A 6,000-nucleotide genomic window follows, 5' to 3' on the forward strand; every position below is an offset into this window, starting at 1 on the left:
ATTCATGTTTAATTTATTATACGTGCCTATAGCAACTTTTTCATGGAGTGATCCTTGTTAAAGTTCTCAAGGCCTAGAGGCACAGGTGACTCCATTAAAAATGTATTTCTCAGTTTTCTTGAGGGGTTCTTTTCAAAAGTGCTGGTATGGGCACATTCATAGTTAATTGACAGGAGATGACATGCTATTCTACTCACCACATTTGAAGAAACATTCCTTTTTATCTGATAATTAGCTGTATGCCAATACTTTCCATTTCCTGCTTTTTGGATTATAATTAAAGCATATGATGTAAAACAGTGTAACTGATTCAACTATTTTCTGGGAAATGGTTTAAAGAAGCATTACAAAGGTGAATCAGGAGTGGGAGAAAGAGACGAGGAGTGGTGGATATATGCTTCCAAGTAGAGCCTCGGAAAGTTAAATGATAGTGAAATAGAGTGCAGAGGCCAGGATCTTTCTTGTTCCTTCTCTAGACGCTCTGAATGAAATAATCAGGATGATGTGGAACACTTTTCTCTGGCTGTGACCTCCAGTTTGGGACCAAGATCCATCCACAACCAGGTACTATGCCCTTTCCTGGAACAGAAATGAAGCCAGAACCTTGCCTATTTTTCTGCTGAACCTAGTTCCATAATCTATCAAATGGTTTATGTTTCACTGACATTAAGCTTGAGTTTGAAGTCTTCTAAAATCTCAGTTGAGCCCCTTTATATGTGACTATGATGCTTTCTATTGATTGAGTCAATAAGGTTATTCATTTGTAGATATGTGAAAAACATGAATACAACCAAGGATAAATTCCAAATAAAATGGTCTGGGAGGCATTAATTTGACTCAGATTAGTACAGATTATTTTTTTAATGTACCTGTGGTTAAAGATCTCCCTTACTATATGTTGTACCACCAAAACTATGAGGGGTCCAACCAGCCTCTATTCCCTTCTAGAAGCTGTTCTCTCCCCATATGATGCCCTACAATAAGTTAAATATGGCCACAAATTCTTTACAGCAACTCCCATCAAAACTAAATAGTGGAAACTATTTCCCCACTGCCTTGAATCTGAGCTGACTTTGTGACTTGCTCTGACGAATAGTTTGTGGCACAAGTGAAATCCTATGACTTCCAAGCCTTGGCTTCTAGAAGCCCTGAAGCCTCTGCTTTCATGCTCTTTGGACACTGCTGCCATGTGAACAAGACCATCTGTGAGGATGAGAAAGACCACACGGGGAAAGAGACCCAGCAGTCCAGCCATTACAGGATCATTTACCCAGGCCCCAGACTGTGAGCTGAGAATGAGGCTCTCCATGACCAACTAAACCACCAACAGGTGCCAACAGATAGAGCTGAGCGGTCCCAGCTGAGCTCTGCCCAGATTGCCAAGCCAAAGAACAGTGATAAATAAATGGGTGTTGTTCTAGGCACTTAGGTTTTGGGGGGGTTGGTAATGCAGCAGTAGATCACTAACACATACCTTTATATTCCTTTCTTCCTAATATGTCCTCCATCTACTCGTAGAGTGAGCTCCAAAGTCACTCCTCCAAGAAGTTTCCCCTGGTGGAAACTTCCCCTGCAAAGCCAGCCTCACTCAGGTTCAAGTCAATGTCCTGCCTTGTGCAATTCTGAGGGCAGTGAGACCCATCTGCCTCCCCCAAATATCTTCCCCATCCACCAGCTAATGACTGGGATCTCACCATTCAAGTTTAACTACTTACATAAGAGCATAAATGCCTGTTAACTTTTACGAGTCCCTGGAAGGGATAACAAGTTTGTGCTCTTGATTTTTCTCTTATTAAAAAGTATACAGGAATAGAAAGTGACCCTAACATAAGGTCACTTTCCCAAAGAGAAAAAAAAAATGTTTAATGGTTTTGACTAACTTGAATATAAGCCTTTAGGGATATAGATGAAATAGTTATATATCTAATTTTAATGTTCAACTTATTAATATAATTAAGTGTACATATTTAAAATCATATTATATAAAATAACATTCAATTTAGAAGTATTTTTTCTCCTACTCTTCCATCCATTAAGGCATTTGATTCAAAGTTGCTATATGTGTCTTTAGTGGCAAGTGTCCTCCGTATCATGAGAGACACTTGCGAGTCAACTGACAGTTTTCCAGACATAATCTTCTCTTTCATCTAATCTGTTGTGTATGTGTGTGTATTTTTTTTGTTTTGTTTTGTTTTGCGGTACGCGGGCCTCTCACTGTTGTGGCCTCTCCTGTTGCGGAGCACAGGCTCCGGACGCGCAGGCTCAGCGGCCATGGCTCACGGGCCCAGCCGTTCTGCGGCATGTGGGATCTTCCCGACCGGGGCATGAACCCGTGTCCCCTGCATCGGCAGGCGGACTCTCAACCTCTGCGCCACCAGGGAAGCCCGTGTGTGTGTTTTTTAACTATGATGCTGCCATTGGAATTTTTATATCAAGCCACAAGTACCTATTCACAAAATACTGACAGTTGTTTTTCCATTTATCCTACAAGTGTATATTCATAATCTTAACAGTGTAATCACTTACATTATTGCTTTGTAAAGGGACCTCCAGAAAGCTGACTTACAGTGACATCTAAGGTTTGCAATTTAGGGATCTTATCCCTAGGGAAGAATTCATTAAATTCATGTTAAGTGTCTTTGCTCTCTTTTTTAATTTAGAAGGTCACCATAATCATCTAAAATTTTATGATTTCTTGAGGTCATTTAAAACTAATGTGTCTTCCCCAGATAGTACTTTGTGGATCAAAAAATGTCAGAGAGAGCATTCCATAATGCAAAGGACACTGGAAGGACTAGGATGTAAAGAGACTCCCTCTTTCCTGAGAGATATTTGTGGGGGGAGACCAAATTTCCTTATCTCACATATATTAATACATACTTATTCTAGAAACTTCAGATAACACATAAAATTAAAGAGGTGAAAATAAAATCATAAACAATGCTACCAATTAGCGATTATGATTTCAACATTTTGGTTCATTTCCTTCCAGATCTTCCTCCTACGCATTATTATACATGACATTCAATTCAATTGGCTCTATTATTACTTAATATTATAACATAAGCATTTCCCTTATTAGGGATTCTTTGTAAGAAAGATATGCCATCACTCAGCTAACCAGCCTCCTGTGGCAGTACACTGATATTGTCTGGGGGAAGGGGCAATGTCTCAAGCAGACACCAGCCCATGGCACCTTTGTGTGCATGGCTTTAGATTCCTTTTTCCCCTTTTCCTTTATTTACCCAAGTAAAATATACCAAAAGTGAATAAATGGCAGTCCCTGCCCTCAAAAGAGAGAGACCTGTAAACAATTAATTGCTTAAAATATGAGAAGGGCTTGAAAAGAGACACATACAAAATGCTATGGCCACAAAAAGGAGAGAAGGTTGACCACTCAGGGTAAGTTTCAGGCAAGAGCCAACATTTGAGGATTTGGAGGGTTTTTTGTTTGTTACTTTGTTAATTGCTTGTTTCTAGGATATTAACAATTTTGAAAATATTTTCAAAGTCACGGGAAATCTTCAGAACCTTTCCCCCAGGAGATTCTGGGAACTGAGCATGTCTGCTGTGCAGAAACCTGCTGGACCACACCTGTATTATGCACCAGCTGAACATTTCCTGGACTAGGGAATTTTCCCCAAGAGCAGGTTTGGACAGGGGAGGAAAAGAACACGAGGGTACCTGGCCTGAAGGGATGGGACTAGTGCGAGCACAAAAGGCTAGAGTGAGCTCTGCACTCCCATACTCATCGCCTTGCCTTGCATTTCCATGTCCCACACACACTGCAATGACACTACCACCTGTACTCTCTGATCCTCTAACATAGGCAAGTCTCATAGCCCTCCATGAAGCTCCCGGAGTTTAGTGGAGACAGCAAGAATGTAATTGTATTGAGCCCATGGCCTGGGTTTTAGGCTCAACTCCACTACTTACTGTGGGCTCTATGTGACCCCGGATGATTTGCAGCCTCCACAGTGTTCACATTTCTGCCCAGGCAACCTTGCTTACTCTCTCTCAGTCTGTAGGTATGGCCAGAGGCAAGTGACAGATGTGCCCCTTCTGGCCACACTAACCCTACAGATTCTTCACCTCAGATCTGTTTCTTGCTTTTACATTGGAACCTTGCATTTGACATTTTCTGAATGTCCTAAGGCCCTACACCCAGAACTCCGAGGTCCGTCCACTTCTTTCCCATGCTGGGGGACTTGGGTCCATCCCAGTTTCACACACAAGGCTGGGCCACTGAAGGCCAGACATGTAGACTTATAGTGTGCCCTGACCACCCCACCTAAAGTAACCCCCGTTCCATGCAACTCGCATAGTTAAGTCTGCATTTATTTTCTTCATAGCGTGGGTCACTTTCTGAAACTATCTTGTTTGTTTGTTTACTTATTTATTGTCTGTCTTCCTAGTAAAATATACCATAAGAACAGGAATCTTGTCCCAACGCCTAACACAGTATAGGGCACTGAAGATGGAACAGTTAGGAAAGAATAAATAAACAAACATAGAGTAAATGTGACTTCAGAAGATGAATAAGTATGACACAGTGCTAGATACTGGAGAAAGAAAGAAATAGGATAACATCCCTGACCTCCAAATCTCACTGTCCAATAAGAAAAGAGAATAAGGAACAACATAATTGCAGTACAGTGTGAAAAGCATAATATCAGACATATACATAGGTACAGAGATAGTACAGAGGAAGAGGCCTAAATATTTTCAGAAGGAAGTAATTTCCAAATTTAGTTTTAAAGAATTATGGCAATTTGCCAGGTAGGTAAGAAGGGAAATCCTTTCAAGAGGGCCTCTTGGATTGGATCTTTATTCTGACCTAAACATTTACCTCATTTCCCTTCCTCATGGAAACTTGGGGTTAAAAATACCCTTTAAGATCATCCAGTCCAGGGGTCCTTAAAGAGGACAGTTGTGGTTTTTAAATATGTCCACAAATTCTCTGATACTCATCCCATCAATGGAACCTAATGCACTTCCCCTTGGATGTGGGCTGTACTTAATCATTTCTAATGAAGAGAAGGTGGCAAATGATAAAGTTTGACTTCTGAGGCTGGCTCACAAAAGACACCGTGCCCTCCATTGTATTCTCTCCACCTTGGACCACTCATTCTGAGGAAGCCATCTATGATGTTGTGAGGATTCATAACAAAAGGCACTGAGGCCTCTTGCCCACAGCCAGTGAGTGAGCCTTCCTGGAAGCAGATTCTCCAGCCCCCGTTAAGCCTTCCAGTGACGGCAGCTGTGGTCTTGCCTGCAACCTCGTGAGACTCAGAATTCCCCAGCTGAGCTGCTCCTGAATTCCAGACGAACAGAAACTGTGAGACAATCAATATTTGTTGTTTTTAAGCCATTAAGTTTGGGGATGATCTGTTACACGGCAACAGATAACAAATACGAGGATCTCAGACAACGGGTGTGTATATGAATTATAACTCTTTATATTTACCTTATTAGGAATAAAAAGTGAGAAGTGTTAAAAATAGTTGTGTATTAATTCATTAAAAATAACGTTAATAAATACAATACATGTTAACATAAATAACATTTTTGGGAAAAATAACAATTTTCCCAAACAAAAATTGTTTAGTTAGAAGAATGGCATCATTTTACAACTTTACAAATCTTTTTTATGTCTACTTTAATGGAAGATAGCTGGATTCTTATATCTACTTCTGCATTTAATCACTTGTGAAATTGCAGATCTTGTAGCTTCTGGAGAACTCCACTATACCCTTGTAAGAGAGTAAGAATGAAAGTCGCTGGTCTCGTCAACATTCTCTGTAACACCCGTGACAAGTAGAGACACAGGTTACACCTGAACATGCTCAGTGATTGCAAACTCACTAGTTCCCAAGAAAGCCCACAGCTCCCCCAAAACATCTCTGATAATTAGAGTTCCTCTCTCTGCCATGCTAGGTGTTCTCTCTCATTAGTCTTATGCACTCTCCTTAAGATTATTCAGAATAAGTTTAATCATTT

This window comes from Aethalodelphis obliquidens, unplaced genomic scaffold (assembly GCF_003676395.1).
Source record: "Aethalodelphis obliquidens isolate GAN/ISIS:26980383/991018 unplaced genomic scaffold, ASM367639v1 scaffold48, whole genome shotgun sequence".
In the NCBI taxonomy this organism is placed as follows: domain Eukaryota; kingdom Metazoa; phylum Chordata; class Mammalia; order Artiodactyla; family Delphinidae; genus Aethalodelphis; species Aethalodelphis obliquidens.